This window comes from Bombina bombina, chromosome 6 (genome assembly GCF_027579735.1).
Source record: "Bombina bombina isolate aBomBom1 chromosome 6, aBomBom1.pri, whole genome shotgun sequence".
Lineage (NCBI taxonomy): Eukaryota > Metazoa > Chordata > Amphibia > Anura > Bombinatoridae > Bombina > Bombina bombina.
Window position 1 is genome coordinate 1,070,516,382 of NC_069504.1, and position 21,466 is coordinate 1,070,537,847.

The 21,466-nt window shown below is 40.5% G+C and overlaps 1 protein-coding gene across 1 annotated transcript in view; it reads left to right on the forward strand.

Annotated features, from left to right (window-relative positions):
* LOC128664194 (aldo-keto reductase family 1 member B1) overlaps positions 1 to 21,466 on the forward strand; it is a 273,590-nt gene that overhangs the window by 141,381 nt on the left and 110,743 nt on the right. The gene's annotated exons all lie outside the window — the stretch shown is intronic.

Below are 21,466 nucleotides of genomic sequence, written 5' to 3' on the forward strand. Positions count from 1 at the left end.
GTTTATTACTGTCCCTTTAAAGGGACATAATACTTATATGCTAAATCACTTGAAAGTGATGCATTATACCTGTAAACCGCTGACAGGAAAATATCACCTGAACAGCTCTATGTAAAAAAGGAAGATATTTTACCTCACAATTTCCTTAGCTCACCAGAGTAAGAGCTGTGTAAAAAGTTATACTTCAGTTACTGCTCAGCTGCAGGTAAAAAAAAAAAGGGAGAAATGAACAGCAGCCAATCAGCAGTGCTGAGGGCATGAACTTTTTTTACTGTGATCTCATGAGATTTTATAGTAAAATTCCTTAAACTGAATAGGGAAATGAGTGTGCATGAGGCACGCTCCCTTGTAAGTCCAGGGACAGGCATACTGATTTGCTGCTTAAAGTCCTTTACAATGGGGTGTAAATACTTAAGACATTTTGAGTTAAAATATCTTTCTTTCTTTCATGTAATTGGCAAGAGTCCATGAGCTAGTGACATATGGGATATACAATCCTACCAGGAGGGGCAAAGTTTCCCAAACCTCAAAATGCCTATAAATACACCCCTCACCACACCCACAATTCAGTTTTACAAACTTTGCCTCCTATGGAGGTGGTGAAGTAAGTTTGTGCTTAGATTCTACGTTGATATGCGCTTCTCAGCATTTTGAAGCCCGGTTCCTCTTAGAGTACAGTGAATGTCAGAGGGATGTGAAGGGAGTATCACCTATTGAATGCAATGGTTTTCTTCACGGGAGATCGATTTCATAGGTTCTCTGTTATCTGTCATAGAGATTCATCTCCTACCTCCCTTTTCAGATCGACGATATACTCTCATATTCCATTACCTCTACTGATAACTGTTTCAGTACTGGTTTGGCTATCTGCTATTTGTGGCTGGGTGTCTTTTGGTAAGTATGTTTCTCTTACTTGGCGTATTCAGTCCACGGCTTCATCCTTACTTGTGGGATATTCTCAATCCCTACAGGAAGTGGCAAAGAGAGCACACAGCAAAGCTGTCCATATAGCTCCCCTCAGGCTCCGCCCCCCCCCCCCAGTCATTCTCTTTGTCGCTCTAACAAGTAGCATCTCCACGGGAGGGTAAAGAGTATGTGGTGTTAGATTTGTAGTTTTTATTTCTTCAATCAAAAGTTTATTTTAAAATAGTTCCGGTTTGTACTATTTACTCTGAGGCAGAAAGTGATGAAGATTTCTGCTGAGAGGAAAAAGATTTTAGCATGTTGTAAGTAAAATCCATGGCTGTTCCCACACAGGACTGTTGAGTACAGGAGAACTTCAGTTGGGGGGAACAGTTTGCAGGCTTATACTGCTTAAGGTATGTTCAGTCATTTTTTCTAACAAGACCTGGTAGTGCTAGAAGACTGACAGATATCCCATGAGGGAAGGTAAGCCATTTTCTGAGACACAGTATAGAATGATGGCTTTAGTTAAGGGCTTTAATACTGGCAGACACTGTGATGGGCTAAATCGATTACTTTATTAAGGTAATCTTATATTTTTTAAACGTTGAAAACACTTTTTGGGACTTTTTTACGCCTGACATATTATAAGACAGCTAATCTGACTCAGGAAGGCCCCATAACTCTGGAGAAGGAAGGAGGGGGCCTCATTTTCGCGCCTCAATTGCACAGTTGATTTGCAACACGGCTCCACGCAGCTTCATGTGCAGAGCCTTTAGAGTACAGGAGGACTTCAGGGAGGCTTAATTTACACCTTCAATTAACCCTAAAGGAAGGTAAAGCCACAGCAAAGACTGTGGCATAGTACTGTAGTGGGTTAAACCGGGTATTAACTTCATTTTGCTCCGGTTTGGGCATTAAGGGGTTAAACGATTTGAAAACTTGTGTGCAATCATTTCAAGGCATTACGATCATGTGGTGAAAATATCATTAAGATCGGATGTTTTTTGATGATTTGGTAAAAAAGTGTGTGCCTTTTTAATATTTAAAGAGACAGTAACGTTTTTTCAAAAAGTATTTTTTTCAATATTTTACTGTTGTCTGAGTCTGTCAAACATGTCTGAGCCTTCAGATAGACCTTGTTCTTTATGTTCAAAAGCCATGGCAGTACCCCCATTGCATTTATGTTTAAAGTGTGCAAAAACATCTAAGCATTTTAAGGATCATCCAGTGACAATTAAAAATGCTGCCCAAGATGATTCCTTAACGGAGGGTAATGAGGATAGTCCTCCTTCCTCCCCCCATGTGTCTACACCAGTTACGCCCGCGCAAGCGATGCCTAGTACCGCTAGCGCATTGGCCCCTATTACTTTACAGCAATTAGCAGCAGTAATGGATAATTCACTTGCAGCATTTTTATCCAAACTGCCAGTTTTTCCAAGAAAGCGCGATAGCTCAGTTTTAAATACAGAGGATGAGCAAACTGAAGCTTTGAATAATTTATCTGTAGTACCCTCACAAAACTCAGAGGTAGCAGTGAGGGAAGGGCTGTCTGAGGGAGAAATTTCTGACACAGGAAAAGTTTCTCAGCAGGCAGATTCAGATTCCTTAGCATTTAAATTTAAGCTGGAACACCTCCGCGTCCTGCTTAAGGAGGTTTTAGCTACGCTGGATGATTGTGACCCCATGGTGGTCCCTGAAAAATTGTGTAAAATGGACCTATATTTAGAGGTCCCTGTATACACTGAGGCATTTCCGATCCCAAAGAGGGTGGCGGATATTGTGACTAGGGAGTGGGAGAGACCCGGTGTACCCTTTGCTCCCCCACCTATCTTTAAGAAAATGTTCCCCATAAACGACCCTAGGCGGGACACGTGGCAGACGGTCCCTAAGGTAGAGGGGGCTGTTTCAACACTGGCTAAGCGTACAACTATACCAATAGAGGACAGTTGTGCTTTCAAAGATCCTATGGATAAAAAATTGGAAGGATTGCTGAAGAAAATTTTTGTTCAGCAAGGTTTTCTGCTTCAACCAATTGCCTGCATTATTCCGGTAACTACTGCAGCGGCTTTTTGGTGCGAGGCCCTGGAGGAGTCGCTCCGGCGGGAGACTTCATACGCTGAGGTCATGGATAGAATTCACGCTTTAAAGCTGGCTAATTTTATCACTGATGCCGCTTTCCAATTGGCTAAGCTAGCAGCGAAAAACTCGGGTTTTGCCATTGTGGCGTGACGAGCGCTTTGGCTCAAATCGTGGTCGGCGGATGTGTCGTCCAAAACAAAACTGTTAAATATTCCCTTCAAGGGGAAAACCCTTTTCGGCCCAGAGCTGAAAGAAATTATTTCAGATATCACTGGAGGCAAGGGCCATGCCCTTCCACAAGATAGGCCGTTTAAGGCCAAAAACAAGGCTAATTTTCACAACTTCAGGAGCGGACCTGCCGCAACCTCTGCTGCAGCAAAGCAAGATAACGCTTCCCAGCCCAAGGCAACCTGGAGACCCTTGCAGGGCTGGAATAAGGGTAAACAGGCCAAGAAGCCTGCTCCTGCTACCAAGACAGCATGAAGAGGTAGCCCCCGATCCGGGATCGGATCTGATAGGGGGCAGACTTTCTCTCTTTGCTCAGGCTTGGGCAAGAGATGTTCCGGATCCCTATGCATTAGAAATAGTTGTTCAGGGGTATCTTCTAGAATTCAAGGACTCTCCCCCAAGGGGAAGGTTCCACGTTTCTCGTTTGTCTTCAGACCAAACAAAGAAACAGGCGTTCTTACGCTGTGTAGAAGATCTACTAAAAATGGGAGTGATACACCCAGTTCCAATTGCAGAACAAGGACTGGGCTTTTACTCAAACCTGTTCGTAGTTCCCAAGAAGGAAGGAACTTTCAGGCCAATCCTGGATCTAAAAATTCTAAACAAATTCCTCAGAGTTCCGTCTTTCAAGATGGAAACCATTCGGACAATCTTGCCGATGATCCAGGAAGGTCAATATATGACTACCGTGGATCTCAAGGATGCGTACCTACATATACCTATCCACAAAGATCACCATCAGTTCCTAAGGTTCGCCTTTCTGGACAAACATTACCAGTTCGTGGCCATTCCTTTTGGGTTGGCCACCGCTCCCAGAATTTTCACAAAGGTGCTAGGGTCCCTTCTGGCGGTACTAAGACCACGGGGCATTGCAGTAGCACCTTACCTAGACAACATATTAATACAGGCGTCTTTTCACAGAGCCAAGGCTCATACGGACATTGTTCTGGCCTTTCTAAGGTCTCACGGGTGGAAGGTGAACGTAGAAAAGAGTTCTCTGTCCCCGCTCACAAGGGTTCCCTTTCTGGGAACATTAATAGACTCGGTAGAAATTAAAATCTTTCTGACAGAGGTCAGAAAGTCTAAACTGTTGAATACTTGCCCAGTTCTTCATTCCATTCCTCGGCCTTCCGTGGCTCAGTGCATGGAAGTAATTGGTTTAATGGTTGCGGCGATGGACGTAGTCCCTTTCGCCCGAATCCATCTCGGACCACTGCAACTGTGCATGCTCAAACAGTGGAATGGAGATTACGCAGATTTATCTCCTCAAATTCAAATGGACCAAAAAACCAGAGACTCTCTTCTCTGGTGGTTGTCTCAAGTTCACCTGTCTCAGGGAATGAGTTTCTGCAGACCGGAGTGGATCATTGTCATGACCGATGCCAGTCTGGTAGGCTGGGGTGCGGTCTGGAACTCCCTGAAGGCTCAGGGACTATGGTCTCGGGAAGAATCTCTTCTCCCGATAAACATTTTGGAGCTGAGAGCGATTTTCAACACGCTCCAGGCGTGGCCTCAACTAGCAGGGGCCAAATTCATCAGATTTCAGTCGGACAACATCACGACTGTAGTGTACATCAATCATCAGGGGGGGAACAAAGAGTTCCCTAGCGATGAAGGAAGTATCCAAGATTATCAAATGGGCGGAGGATCACTCCTGCCATCTTTCTGCTATTCACATCCCAGGGGTAGACAACTGGCGGATTTTCTAAGTCGTCAGACTTTCCATCCGGGGGAGTGGGAACTCCACCCGGAGGTTTTTGCTCAGCTGACCCAGCTTTGGGGCATTCCACAGTTGGATCTGATGGCGTCCCGTCAGAACACCAAACTTCCCCTTTACGGATCCATATCCAGGGATCCCAAGGCGGCATTGATAGATGCATTAATAGCGCCTTGGTCATTCAGTCTAGCTTATGTCTTTCCACAGTTTCCTCTTCTCCCTCGGCTAATAGCCAGAATCAAACAGGAGAAGGCTTCGGTAATTCTGATAGCGCCTGCGTGGCCATGCAGGACTTGGTATGCAGACCTAGTGGACATGTCATCGGTCCCACCATGGAAACTGCCATTGAGGCAGGATCTTCTAATTCAAGGTCCTTTCAAGCATCCAAATCTAGTTTCTCTGCAACTGACTGCTGGGAGATTGAACGCTTAATCCTATCTTAGCTGGGTTTCTCTGAATCAGTTATAGATACTCTGATACAGGCCAGAAAGCCTGTCACCAGGAAAATTTACCATAAGATATGGCGGAAATATCTTTGTTGGTGTGAATCCAAGGGTTACTCGTGGAGTAAAGCTCGGATTCCAAGGATATTTTCTTTTCTCCAAGAAGGTTTGGAGAAAGGTCTGTCAGCTAGTTCCTTAAAGGGACAGATATCTGCTCTGTCTATTCTGTTACACAAGCGTCTGGCAGCTGTACCAGACGTTCAAGCGTTTGCACAGGCCTTAGTTAGAATCAAGCCTGTCTACAGACCTGTGGCTCCTCCATGGAGTCTAAATTTAGTTCTTTCAGTTCTTCAAGGGGTTCCGTTTGAACCTTTGCATTCCATACATATCAAGTTATTATCTTGGAAAGTTTTGTTTTTAGTAGCTATCTCTTCTGCTCGAAGAGTTTCAGAATTATCTGCTTTACAGTGTGATTGACCCTATCTGGTGTTCTATGCAGATAAGGTTGTTTTGCGTACTAAACCTGGTTTCCTTCCGAAGGTGGTTTCTAATAAGAATATTAACCAGGAAATCATTGTTCCTTCTCTGTGCCCTAATCCAGTTTCTAAGACGGAACGACTGTTGCACAATCTTGATGTGGTTCGTGCTTTAAAGTTCTATTTAAAAGCAACTAAAGATTTCAGACAAACATCATCCTTTTTTGTTGTGTATTCTGGTAAGAAGAGAGGTCAGAAAGCGACTGCTACCTCTCTTTCATTCTGGCTGAAAAGCATCATACGATTGGCTTATGAGACTGCTGGTAAGCAGCCTCCTGAACGAATTACAGCTCATTCCACCAGAGCTGTGGCTTCCACATGGGCTTTCAAGAATGAGGCTTCTGTTGAACAGATTTGTAAGGCAGCGACTTGGTCTTCACTGCATACATTCGCTAAATTTTACAAATTCGATACTTTTGCTTCTTCGGAGGCTATTTTTGGGAGAGAGGTTTTGCAAGCAGTGGTGCCTTCCATTTAGGTTACCTGACTTGTTCCCTCCCTTCATCCGTGTCCTATTGCTTTGGTATTGGTATCCCACAAGTAAGGATGAAGCCGTGGACTGAATACACCAAGTAAGAGAAAACAGAATTTATGCTTACCTGATAAATTTCTTTCTCTTACAGGTGTATTCAGTCCACGGCCCGCCCTGATATTTAAGTCAGGTTCAAATTTAATTTACAATAACTACAGTCACCACTGCACCCTATGGTTCTCCTTTTTCTCCTAACCGTCGGTCGAATGACTGGGGGGGCGGAGCCTGAGGGGAGCTATATGGACAGCTTTGCTGTGTGCTCTCTTTGCCATTTCCTGTAGGGATTGAGAATATCCCACAAGTAAGGATGAAGCCGTGGACTGAATACACCTGTAAGAGAAAGAAAGAAATTTATCAGGTAAGAATAAATTCTGTTTTTCATTACTTAAGACACTCTCAGCTATGGTTTGGCACTTTATGTATTAATATAAAGTTCTAAATATATATATTGTACTTATATTTGCCATGAGTCAGGTTTCAAGGACCAGTAAACACAGTAGATTTGCATAATCAAAAAATGCAAGATAACAAGACAATACAATAGCATTTACTCTGAATTTCAAATAAGTAGTAGATTTTTTTTCTAACAAATTTCAAACTTAAGTATATTTGCACTCCCCCTGTACCATGTGATAGCAATCAGCCAATCACAAATGGATATACGTATTGTCTCTGAATTCTTGCACATGCTCAGTAGGAGCTGGTGACTCAAAAAGTGTAAATATAAAAGAATGTGCACATTTTTTTTTAATGGAAGTAAATTGGAAAGTTGTTTAAAATTACATGATGTATCTGAATCATTACAATTTAATTTGACCTGAGTGACCCTTTTTTCCTTTTGCAGACTGTCCGTTTCATATCTGGGAAATGCATTTTTTAGGGGGAAAAAAATCTTACCTGGGGTATAGAATTTTTTCATTTGACTGTTATTTTAAATTTGCGGGCAAAATTAGGCTCGCGAGGGCGCAAAATGGCAAAGTATATTGCGTCATTTTTGGCGCAAAGCTACGTTCGATTATGCAAATTTGACATTTCCGGCGTCTTAGTCGACACAGAGTCCTTTCACAAAGTTGCGTCTTCATTGACGCGAGTGTGTCATTTTCTAATGTTAGCACCAACATTTTTTTCCGGTTTGTGTTGAACGTCATACTTGGCGCCAAATATTTTTCATTATTTAAAGCCCCATTCCTATATGCCTCTTGCCTTTTTCTCTATCAGAGGGCTATGCTGTTTGCATTTTTTTTCCCATTCCTGAAACTGCCATATAAGGAAATTGATCATTTTGCTTTATATGTTGTTTTTTCTCTTACATTTGCAAGATGTCTCAATCTGATCCTGTCTCAAAAATCACTGTTGGAACCCTGCTGCCTAACAGTTCTACCAAAGGTAAGTGCATTTGTTGTGAACTTGTGGAGATTATATCTCCAGCTGTGGTTTGTCATAGTTGTCATGTTAAACTTTTTTATATGCAGAAAATGTGTCCATCAGTAATAGTAAATTGCCTGTTGCTGTTCCTTCAACATCTAATGTACAAGATGTACCTGTGAATCTAAAAGATTTTATTGCTGATTCTATTCAGAAGGCTTTGTCAGCCATCACGCCTTCTAATAAACGTAAAAGGTCTTTTAAAACTTCTCATAAAGTTGATGAAATTTCAAGTAACCGACAACATACTGAATTATCCTCTGATGAGGATCTATCTGATTCTGAAGATCCTTCCTCAGATATTGACACTGACAAATCTACTTATTTATTTAAAATGGAGTATATTCATTTTTTGTTAAAAGAAGTGTTGATTACATTGGATATTGAGGAAACTAGTCCTCTTGATATTAAAACTAGTAAACGTTTAAATTCTGTTTATAAACCTGCTGTGGTTACTCCAGAGGTTTTTCCAGTTCCTGATGCTATTTCTAATATGATTTCTAAGGAATGGAATAGACTTGGTACTACTTTTAATCCTTCTTCAAGGTTTAAAAAATTGTATCCTTTGCTAGCAGTTACATAGGCGTTTTGGGAAAAGATCCCCAAAGTTGATGGGGCTAGCTCTACTCTTGCTAAACGTACTACTATTCCTATGGAATATAGTACTTCTTTTAAAGATCCTTTAGATAGGAAACTTGAATCTTATCTAAGGAAATTCTATTTATATTCTGGTCATCTTCTCAGGCCTGCAATTTCTTTGGCTGATGTTGCAGCTGCATCAACTTTTTGGTTGGAAAATTTAGCGCAACAAGAATTGGATTCTGATTTGTCTAGCATTGTTCGCTTGCTTCAACATGCTAATAATTTTATTTGTGATGCCATTTTTTATATCATCAAAATTGATGTTAAATCTATGTTTCTCCTGTTAAGTGTGATCAGTCCACGGGTCATCATTACTTCTGGGATATTATCTCCTCCCCAACAGGAAGTGCAAGAGGATCACCTAGCAGAGCTGCTATATAGCTCCTCCCCTCTACGTCACACCCAGTCATTCTCTTGCACCCAACTAATAGATAGGATGTGTGAGAGGACTGTGGTGATTTTACTTAGTTTTTATAACTTCAATCAAAAGTTTGTTATTTTAAAACAGCACCGGAGTGTGTTGTTCCTTCTCAGGGAGAATTTGAAGAAGAGTCTACCTGAGATTTTCTGTATGATTTTAACCGGAGTAGTTAAGATCATGTTGCTGTTCTCGGCCATCTGAGGAGTGAGGTAAACTTCAGATCAGGGGACAGCGGGCAGGTTCACCTGCAAAGAGGTATGTAGCAGCATATTATTTTCTGAGAATGGAATTGACTAGAAAATACTGCAAATACCTATATAAAGTAAGTTCAGCCTTAAATGCAGTAGTAGCAACTGGTATCAGGCTGTCATGTATGTATATTTTCACTTCAGTATTCTGGGGAATGGCATTTCACTGAAATACTGTTTACATAAAGCTTTAGCCTATTTTGCAGTAAAAACGGCTTGCAGCAGGCTTTTTATGACAAATACATTTATTGAACTTAAACGTTTTTTGCTGGCATGTGAAATCGTTTATTTTCTGAGGTACTGGGTGAAAACTTATTTGGGCATTAGTTTTATCCACTTGGCGGGCATTTTGTTTGATTTATGACAGTTTGCTGCTCTCCCTCACTGTTGTGTGTGAGGGGGAGGGGCTGAATTTGGCGCTTTTACTACGCATCAAAAATTCAGTCACAAGTCTGTTCTTCTTCCCTGCATGATCCGGTTCGTCTCTACAGAGCTCAGGGGTCTTCAAAAGTTATTTTGAGGGAGGTAATCACTCACAGCAGTCCTGTGAGATTGTGCTTGACTGTGATAAAAAACGTTACATTCTGTACTTTTTTTTTTTTTCTGCTATTAAAGGGCTAGTTATCCATTACTAATGGGAGCAATCCTTTGCTAAAATTGTATTTTTACTGGGAAAAAAGTTTGTTTTCATAAAATTATCTGTTTTATTGTACTCAACTGTCATATCTTTCTGTGCTTCTTAAAGGCACAGTGCGTTTTTGCATACTATTTATAAAAGTGAATTAAAAGTATTTCCAAGTTTGCTGGTTATTTGCTAGTGTGTTAAACATGTCTGACTCAGAGGAATATCTCTGTGCTATATGTGCTAAAGCCAAAGTGGAGCCCAATAGAAATTTATGTACTAATTGTATTGATGCTACTTTAAATAAAAGCCAATCTGTACAAATTGAACAGCATTCACCAGACAACGAGAGGAAAGTTATGCCGACTAACTCCCCTCACGTGTCAGTACCTGCATCTCCCGCTCGGGGGATGCGTGATATTGTAACGCCGGGTACTTCAGGGCGGCCATTACAAATCACATTGCAGGACATGGCTAATGTTATGGCTGAGGTTTTGTCTAAATTACCAGAACTTAGAGGGAAGCGGGACCACTCTGGGGTGAGAACAGAGTGCGCTGATAATACTAGGGCCATGTCAGATACTGGGTCACAGTATGCGGAACATGAGGACGGAGAGCTTCAATCTGCAGGTGACGGTTCTGATCCCATTAGAGTGGATTCAGACATTTCTAATTTTAAGTTTAAGCTTGAAAACCTCCGCGTACTGTTAGGGGAGGTATTAGCGGCTCTAAATGATTGTAACACCGTTGCAATTCCAGAGAAATTATGTAGGCTGGATAGATACTATGCGGTACCGGCGAGTACTGACGTATTTCCTATACCTAAGAGGCTTACAGAGATAATTACTAAGGAGTGGGATAGGCCCGGTGTGCCCTTTTCCCCCCCTCCTGTATTTAGAAAAATGTTTCCAATAGACGCCACCACACGGGACTTATGGCAGACGATCCCTAAGGTGGAGGGAGCGGTTTCGACTCTGGCTAAGCGTACCACTATCCCGGTTGAGGATAGCTGTGCTTTTTCTGATCCAATGGATAAAAAGTTAGAAGGTTACCTTAAGAAGATGTTTGTTCAACAAGGTTTTATATTGCAACCTCTTGCATGTATTGCGTCTGTCACGGCCGCATCAGCTTTTTGGTCCGAGTCCCTGGAAGAGACTCTTGACTCAATAACTATAGAGGAAATTTCAAACAAGCTTAAAACACTTAAGCTAGCTAATTCATTTGTTTCAGATGCCGTTGTACATTTAACTAAACTTACGGCTAAGAATTCCGGATTCGCCATTCAGGCACGCAGAGCACTGTGGCTAAAATCCTGGTCAGCTGATGTGACTTCTAAATCTAAGTTACTCAACATACCTTTCAAAGGGCAGACCTTATTCGGGCCCGGTTTGAAAGAAATTATCGCTGACATTACAGGAGGTAAAGGCCACGCCCTGCCTCAAGACAGAGCCAAGCCAAAGGCTAGACAGTCTAATTTTCGTTCCTTTCGTAATTTCAAGACAGGAGCAGCATCAACTTCCTCTGCACCAAAACAGGAAGGAGCTGTTGCTCGCTACAGACAAGGCTGGAGACCTAACCAGTCCTGGAACAAGGGCAAGCAGGCCAGAAAACCTGCTGCTGCCCCTAAGACAGCATGAATTGAGGGCCCCCGATCCGGGAACGGATCTAGTGGGGGGCAGACTTTCTCTCTTCGCCCAGGCTTGGGCAAGAGATGTCCAGGATCCCTGGGCGTTAGAGATCATATCTCAGGGATATCTTCTGGACTTCAAATCCTCTCCCCCAAAAGGGAGATTCCATCTGTCAAGGTTGTCAACAAACCAAATAAAGAAAGAGGCGTTTCTACGCTGTGTACAAGATCTTTTATTAATGGGAGTGATCCATCCGGTTCCGCGGTCGGAACACGGACAGGGGTTTTACTCAAATCTGTTTGTGGTTCCCAAGAAAGAAGGAACCTTCAGACCAATCTTGGATTTAAAGATCCTAAACAAATTCCTAAGAGTTCCATCGTTCAAAATGGAAACTATTCGGACAATCCTACCCATGATCCAAAAGGGTCAGTACATGACCACAGTGGATTTAAAGGATGCTTACCTTCACATACCGATTCACAGAGATCATTTCCGGTATCTAAGGTTTGCCTTCCTAGACAGGCATTACCAGTTTGTAGCTCTTCCATTCGGGTTGGCTACGGCTCCAAGAATCTTCACAAAGGTTTTGGGGGCTCTTCTGGCGGTACTAAGACCGCGAGGAATCTCGGTAGCTCCATACCTAGACGACATTCTGATTCAAGCTTCAAGCTTTCAAACTGCCAAGTCTCATACAGAGTTTGTACTGGCATTTCTAAGATCGCATGGGTGGAAGGTAAACGAAAAGAAGAGTTCTCTCGTTCCACTCACAACAGTTCCCTTCTTGGGGACTCGTATAGATTCTGTAGAAATGAAGATTTACCTGACAGAAGACAGGTTAACAAAACTTCAAAACGCCTGCCGTGCCCTTCATTCCATTCAACACCCGTCAGTGGCTCAATGTATGGAGGTGATCGGCTTAATGGTAGCGGCAATGGACATAGTCCCCTTTGCACGCCTACACCTCAGACCGCTGCAATTATGCATGCTAAGTCAGTGGAATGGGGATTACTCAGATTTGTCCCCCACTCTGAATCTGGATCAAGAGACCAGAAATTCTCTTCTGTGGTGGCTTTCTCGGCCACATCTGTCCAAGGGGATGCCATTCAGCAGGCCAAATTGGACAATTTTAACAACAGACGCCAGCCTGTTAGGTTGGGGCTCTGTCTGGAATTCCCTGAAGGCTCAGGGATCATGGACTCAGGAGGAGAGTCTCCTGCCAATAAACATCCTGGAATTGAGAGCAGTTCTCAATGCCCTTCTGGCTTGGCCCCAGTTAACAACTCGGGGGTTCATCAGATTTCAGTCGGACAACATCACGACTGTAGCTTACATCAACCATCAAGGAGGAACAAGAAGCTCCCTAGCGATGATGGAAGTATCAAAGATAATTCGTTGGGCAGAGTCTCACTCTTGCCATCTCTCAGCAATCCACATTCCGGGAGTGGAGAACTGGGAGGCGGATTTCCTAAGTCGTCAGACTTTTCATCCGGGGGGAGTGGGAACTTCATCCGGAGGTCTTTGCCCAAATACTTCGACGTTGGGGCAAACCAGAGATAGATCTCATGGCGTCTCGACAGAACGCCAAGCTTCCTCGTTACGGGTCCAGATCCAGGGATCCGGGAGCGGCCCTAGTAGATGCTTTGACAGCACCTTGGACCTTCGGGAGAGCTTATGTGTTTCCACCCTTTCCGATGCTTCCTCGATTGATCGCCAGAATCAAACAGGAGAGAGCATCAGTAATTCTAATAGCGCCTGCGTGGCCTCGCAGGACCTGGTATGCAGATCTAGTGGACATGTCATCCTGTCCACCTTGGTCTCTGCCTCTGAGACAGGACCTTCTGATTCAGGGTCCTTTCAAACATCAAAATCTAATTTCTCTGAAGCTGACTGCCTGGAGATTGAACGCTTGATTTTATCAAAACGTGGATTCTCTGAGTCAGTAATTGATACCCTGATACAGGCTAGGAAGCCTGTTACCAGAAAGATTTATCATAAAATATGGCGTAAATACCTATATTGGTGCGAATCCAAAGGTTACTCTTGGAGTAAGGTTAGGATTCCTAGGATATTGTCTTTTCTACAAGAGGGTTTAGAAAAGGGCTTATCCGCTAGTTCTTTAAAGGGACAGATCTCAGCTCTGTCCATTTTGTTACACAAACGTCTGTCAGAAGTTCCAGACGTTCAGGCTTTTTGTCAGGCTTTGACCAGGATTAAGCCTGTGTTTAAAAATGTTGCTCCGCCATGGAGTTTAAACCTTGTTCTTAACGTTTTACAGGGCGTTCCGTTTGAACCCCTTCATTCCGTTGATATAAAATTGTTATCTTGGAAAGTTCTATTTTTAATGGCTATTTCCTCGGCTCGAAGAGTCTCTGAGTTATCAGCCTTACATTGTGATTCTCCTTATCTGATTTTTCACTCGGATAAGGTAGTTCTGCGTACTAAACCTGGGTTCTTACCTAAGGTAGTCACTAACAGGAATATCAATCAGGAGATTGTTGTTCCATCCTTGTGTCCTAATCCTTCCTCAAAGATGGAACGACTTCTGCACAATCTAGATGTAGTTCGTGCCCTGAAATTTTATTTACAGGCAACTAAAGATTTTCGACAAACATCTTCACTGTTTGTCGTTTACTCTGGTCAGAGGAGAGGTCAAAAAGCTTCGGCTACCTCTCTCTCTTTTTGGCTTCGTAGCATAATACGTTTAGCCTATGAGACTGCTGGACAGCAGCCTCCTGAAAGAATTACAGCTCATTCCACTAGAGCTGTGGCTTCCACTTGGGCCTTTAAGAATGAGGCCTCTGTTGAACAGATTTGCAAGGCTGCAACTTGGTCTTCGCTTCATACTTTTTCCAAATTTTACAAATTTGACACTTTTGCTTCTTCGGAGGCTATTTTTGGGAGAAAGGTTCTTCAGGCAGTGGTTCCTTCTGTATAAAGATCCTGCCTATCCCTCCCGTCATCCGTGTACTTTTGCTTTGGTATTGGTATCCCAGAAGTAATGATGACCCGTGGACTGATCACACTTAACAGGAGAAAACATAATTTATGCTTACCTGATAAATTCCTTTCTCCTGTAGTGTGATCAGTCCACGGCCCGCCCTGTTTTTTATGGCAGGTCTAAATTTTTAAATTATACTCCAGTCACCACTGCACCCTTTAGCTTCTCCTTTCTCGTTGGTTCTTGGTCGAATGACTGGGTGTGACGTAGAGGGGAGGAGCTATATAGCAGCTCTGCTGGGTGATCCTCTTGCACTTCCTGTTGGGGAGGAGATAATATCCCAGAAGTAATGATGACCCGTGGACTGATCACACTACAGGAGAAAGGAATTTATCAGGTAAGCATAAATTATGTTTTTTAACTATAAGAGCTTTGTGGCTTAAATCTTGGAATGCTGACATGACTTAAGCCTAGATTGCTATCTTTCTTTCCAAGGTAATACGTTATTTGGTTCTCAGTTGGATTCGATTATTTCAACTGTCACTGGGGGAAGGGAGTTTTTTTTGCCTCAGGATAAAAGACCTAAGGGTAAATCTAAAGCTTCTAATCTTTTTCGTTCCTTTTGACAAATTAAGGAACAGAAATCTAATCCTTCCCCCAAGGAATCTGTTTCCTGTTGGAAACCTTCTTCAAATTGGAATAAATCCAAGCCATTTAAGAAACCAAAGCCAGCCCCCAAGTCCTCATGAAGGTGCGGCCCTCATTCCAGCTCAGCTAGTAGGGGGTCAGATTAAGATTTTTCAAGGATGTTTGCACAAATTCTGTCCAAAATCAATGGATTCTGAGTATTGTCTCTCAGGGGTACCGAATAGGATTCAGAATAAGACCTCCTGTGAGAAGATATTTTCTCTTACACATCCCAGCAAATCCAGTAAAGGCTTAGGCTTTCCTGAAGTGTGTTTCAGACCTTGAGTTTTCAGGGGTAATCATGCCGGTTCCGTTTCAGGAACACGGTCTGGGTTTTATTCAAATCTATTCATTGTCCCAAAGAAAGAAAATTCATTCAGATCCGTTCTGGATCTGAAAATTTTGAATCGTTATGTAAGTGTACCAACTTTCAAAATAGTTACTATAAGGACTATTCTGCCTTTGTGTTCAGCACGGGCATTATATGTCCACAATAGACTTACAGGATACATATCTTCATATTCCGATTCATCCAGATCATTATCAGTTTCTGAGATTCTCTTTTCTAGACAAGCAGTACCAAATTGTCGCTCTTCCTTTGGCCTAGCGACAGCTCCAAGAATCTTTTCAAAGGTTCTTGTGCCCTACTCTCTGTAATCAGAGAGCGGGGTATTGCAGTGTTTCCTTATTTGGATGATATCTTGGTACTAGCTCAGTCTTTACGTTCTGCAGAATCTCACACGAATCAACTAGTGTTTCTTGGAAAACCTGGTTGGAGGATCAATTTACCAAAAAGTTCTTTGATTCCTCAGACAAGGGTCACCTTTTTAGGTTTCCAGATAGATTCAGTGTCCATGAATCAATGGTGCAGGGATTATACAAAGATATCGCAATTAATATCCTTGAATCCCAATGTACGACACTCTCTGACATGGTGGATAGATCACCATCGTTTGGTTCAAGGGGCCTCTTTTGTTCGGCCAACCTGGACTGTGATCTCAACAGATGCGATTTATAAAAATAAAATTAGAGGCGCCCTTAATTACTAGCAGTGTTCCGCCAGTACTAATGTGCAAAGTGCTGAAAAAACTGTCATAAAAACAGTTGTAAATATTGTCAATAATACAACTAGAACAATAATAAAGAACAACCTACAAATAGAATTAAAACTTGTTAGGTTAGGAGTATCTTCATATAATATAGTATAGTTTGCTATAATGAATAAAACTATCTCTTTAACAATGTGTAATATGATAGTCCACACTCTCAGAGGTATTTATAGTCTCCAGGCCGCAATCTCATTCCAGAAAGGTGTTGGCAATCACAGGTTCTGTTCAAAAAAGAGAAAAGAGAGAAGAGGCGCCAAATGGTGTGTATCGTTTTGAATTCAGTAGGCCTTGCCCCCAAATAAAGACTACTTACAAAATTTCCAGCACTTGAGAAGTGCCACAAATGCCTTCTGAACTGTTAGCAGCCGTCCAGCTAGCTGAGATGTATCAAAACTGCGTCTATACTGTGCTGTTTAAGACAAAACAAACAAAAGTGCCACAATAGTGTATATCAGTGTGATCATTTGATATAGCGCAACAAATGAAATATACTCACAAGATGTAAGGCACTTGAGAAGTGCCACAAAAGCTTCCTGGACACTTTTCAGCTGTCCAGCTCACTGATAACATCGATCCCAGGTTCACTTGTTCGGCTTACACATGGGCTCCAATGCAGCACACTTAGATCTCCCTGCAGCTCAGTGTTCAGATGAGTGCAAGTATGGCTGCCAATATTGGATATACAAAGTTGCTAGAAATAGCCGTGCTACTCGTACTGATTAGTAAAAAATGTATATTTATTAAAAACAAAGTTACACTACGCGTTTCTCGGTTACTTAGACCGCTTCCTCAGGTGTAATTTCAGATACAAAGTAGCAAAATTTTATAGCCCCATGTCGGCGTCTATCCCGACCCAGGGCGCATGCGTGAGCAACTAAAAAAACCTTAGCCAATCAGTGCCTAAGTTCGATTTGTCTCCAATGTGATAGGTTCTCACTAGGGGGCTTGTTTAATGACGTGCCCACTCTCGTCTGTGTGATGTATATTATCAGCACATGTGTTAGTTTTCAACTAACATGTAAACAAATCGTAAGTGTTGTATTACCATGTAGTAATGTTTCTCACGTCTTATAGTATTACCTATTTATGGCACCAATTCACTAGAGTTAGTTGGTCATGCATTTACATATAGTAATTGATATAAAAATAAAAATAAAAACATACTCAAAATACAAATATGTCCAAACATCTATAAGAATTATCTGAATTTAAAACCGCTATGATCGGACAGATAACCATATACTAGACTGGTGATAAAAATTAATAAAAATTAATAATATAACATAAAATATAGATTATTCTAAAGTATAAAACATAAATCAAATAATATATACCGATTTGAATTATAACATGGCTGTTGCTAACATTGACATATACTGCAACTAATAATATAGGTCTTGTATATTAATTGAAAGCGGCCATGTCTATATTTTCGTTTAAGCCATGGGGTTGGAGCGTCTTAAGCTTCCAAATCCAAAATGTCTCTCTCTGTCTTAGATGGGTTAACCTATTCCTACCCCATTTAGGGGCAATCTGTTCTAATGGAAAAATATTGAAAAGATCAGTTTGTCTGTCGTGACAGTTTTTACTGTGTCTTGGAACACTATGGTTGGCCACCCCATTCTTGATATTTCTATTATGTTCCCCCCATCTCTTCTTTAGGGGTCTTGAGGACCTACCAATGTACTGGATTCCACATTGACATTCAAGGAGATATACCACATAACTTGAATCACAAGTGAATCTAGAATTAATTTCAAACTCTTCCTTCGTTGAGGCAGATTGAAATTTAATCCTATTACCTGAAGTATATTTGCAAAGACCACAGTTCGGTCGATTACATCTGTAAAAACCCCTTTTGCCCATTGGCCAACTATTTGTGGTGATTCTTGTGTTGCTCCCTTTAATATATTTCTTCATTACCACCTTGCTTGGTGCTAATTTATTTTTTAATGTTGGAGCTCTCTTGAAAGTGCAGATAGGGAACTCTTCTAAAATGTTTTTAAGAATGCAGTCATTTCTTAAAATATACCAATGTTTACACAAAATATGTTTAATTTTATAGTGGTTACTGTTGAATTTAGTGATAAATCTTAAATTGTTAGATTTGGGCTGTGTGTTTATGGATTTATTAACACTATTGCCATTAATATTCGTAATGCCTTCATTTTTCTTTTTAAAAAATTCCTCTCTATCTTTAATCCTAGCTTTTCTATAACCTTCTTCAATTAGGACTCTTGGGTATCCTTTTTCTAGAAATCTTGATCTTAAAGTCTCTGCCTGATCATCATAACTATTTAAAGTAGTGCAATTTCTACGTATCCTGGAAAACTGGTTATACGGTATATTTTTAACCCAGGCTTTGTAATGATTGCTTTTGTAGTTTAAATAGCTATTTGTATCAACTGATTTGAAATATGTTTTGGTGGTTACTCGTCCATTTGCATCCCAGCTCAATATTAGATCCAGAAATTCTATGGATTTCTTATTAATATTTGATGTTAATTTAAGGCCCATATTGTTGTTATTTAAAGATATAATAAATTCCTTTACGGAATCTTCAGTGCCATCCCATATCAGTAACAGGTCATCAATGAAACGGCCATAGTACACCAGGCCTGCCCCCAAAGGAGACTTGTATATATAATTCTCCTCAAATACCCCCATAAAAAGGTTCGCAAAACTGGGGGCAAACCTGGTGCCCATGGCCGTTCCCTTGATTTGTAAAAAAAACCTTTCTTGGTACACAAAATAATTGTGTTTTAACACAAAAGAAATGGCCTCTAGTAGAAACTGTCTTTGTTTAGACGGTAGATATTGATCTCTTTTTAAAAACTTATCTATTGCTTTTAGGCCTAGATTGTGACAGATGTTTGAATATAAAGAGGATACATCACATGTACACCAGATGAGATCTCGCCCTGCTTTTTCAATTTTGGAGATCTTCGATATAAGGTCTGGGGTATCTTTGATATAAGATTCTAGACCCATAACCGGTTTTTTTAGATAGGTGTCTACATACTCCGATAGATTGCAAGTAAGATTTCCGATACCAGAAATAATAGGTCTCCCTGGTGGACACTTTGGGTCTTTATGTATCTTCGGAAGATGGTAATAATAAGCCAAATTGGGTGACATGGGTATCAAATAATCTCTCTCTTTTTTATTTAGAATACCTTCTGAAAAGCCTTTATCTATTAGTTTAGTGAGTTTAGCCAGATATGTTAATGTGGGATTAAAACTCAATTCCCTATAATAACAGGGATCTAACAGAATTTTATCGGCTTCTGCAATATAATCTGACATATCTTGTAGAACCACCCCTCCCCCCTTGTCCGCCTGCCTGATGACTATATCCTTATTCTTTGCCAAATTGGCTAGAGCCTTGTATTCAAATTTATTCAAATTATAATTATTTATTTCAAGGCTCATGGTTCCGAACTCTTCTAACACTAGATTTTGAAAAAGAGTAATATTGGGACATGTAGTTGGGGGATTAAAATTGGAACTGGGTGCTAGATTGGAATGTATGTAGTCATCGAATAATGATTCACAAAATTCTTCAGGTTCACAATAAACAATATCTCTAGTGGGTCTTTCAGGCATGTCATTTGTAATGATAGGCAATAGATTTGATGACTTTAATTTTTTATCACAAAAATATCTTTGTAAGTTTAACTTTCTGATAAACCTATTGAGGTCAACAAACAACTCAAACATATTATGTTTGTTGGAAGGACAAAATGAAAGTCCTCTGCTTAAAATACAGATCTCCTCATTGGTTAAGATGTGACTAGATAAATTAAAGATACCTTCTCTCATTTTCGCAAGTTTTTGTTTTTTGGTTGATTTTGCTCTACCTCTGCAGCCACGCTTGCGTAGCTTCTTTTTCTTGGGGTTGACACTGGGATGTATTCCTCTCTTATAGGTGTTCTGTCTAATTGTTTCAGGTGCATGGGTAACCTTCTCTGATTCGACTGAAAAGGATTTTGTTGTTTGTGCATCTGAAAAACCTGAGTATTTCCAGGTTCAAAAAAATCTCCCCTATTATCTACTCTATGATTATATGTATGATGAGATCTGTTCTGTGATCTATTTTGTTCCTCATAATTTCTAGGTTCTATCATTGAATTGCCACTCTGTGGCTCTCTATATTCATAGTAAACATTAGGGGATTCAGTTCTCTTTCTATAGTTAATGGAGTAAAAACTCCCCATGTGAATTTCTGATTCCTTACTTTTATCCATGTGTTCTTTTCTATGGTTATTCCCTGATTGGTAGTTATTTTGCCAATGATTTCCGTTTTTGAAATTGTAGTTCCCTTTGAAGTTAATATTTTTCTTCTTATCTTTAGGTTTTTTATAATTTACCCTATTCCAGTTTGGGGAACTGACCGCTAATTGGTCTCTCTGATTTGTCAGTATGGGATTACTCTCATTATTGGGCTCTGTTGTAACGTCTATATTATCTGTTGGTAGAGTTCTATATATACATCCCTCTAGGTAATCTTTTTCATCTCTTGCTAATTTTTTAATTTTTATTTTAATTAATTTTTTCTGGAATGCATCAGATTTTTCTGTGACTTCCTTGATTTTAGCATTATACTCTGGATGTTGTTCATATTTGTTTAATAATGATTGTAATTTCTCTATCTCAATTTCAATATTATTTAAAAGAGTGCTCCTGAATTCTATTAAAAGATCTATCAATTTAAGTGAACAATTTGTAAGTTGTTCTTGCCATTTAATCGTTAGTTCATTATCTTGTGTGAATGAGCACACTTTGGATAACCTTAATCCTCTCGGTATATGACCTTTTGCTTTATATTTTTTTAAAGTATCAATATCCCACCAGTGTCTGTGTTCACATTTTAAAGCTTCTTCAAGTTTATGTAGAAGCTGTGAAAAAGTGAGTTCCTCGTCATCCCTAGATAATTCCTCAAGTGGAGTGTCTAGATTACTAAGTGTGTGTCGAAAATTTATTCTTTGTTCCTTGCTTTGCATTGTAATGCAAGTTTCTAAACAAGGAAGAAAAAATAAAAAATAAAAAGAGAGTGTATTTGTGTTGTGTAGAAAAACAACAATGTGTTAGCTGTGATATATAAGGTAATCTAAAATTTTGCCTTGTATATCCAATACAACTATTAGATATATTCTATTCCAAGTGAAATACAACTATAACGTATATAGTGATATTGTGTATAACATATAAAATCTCTATGGTCGCTCTCTAACAAAAGCCAGCAATCATCAAATGAAATTTATAAAAATAAAATTAGAGGCGCCCTTAATTACCAGCAGTGTTC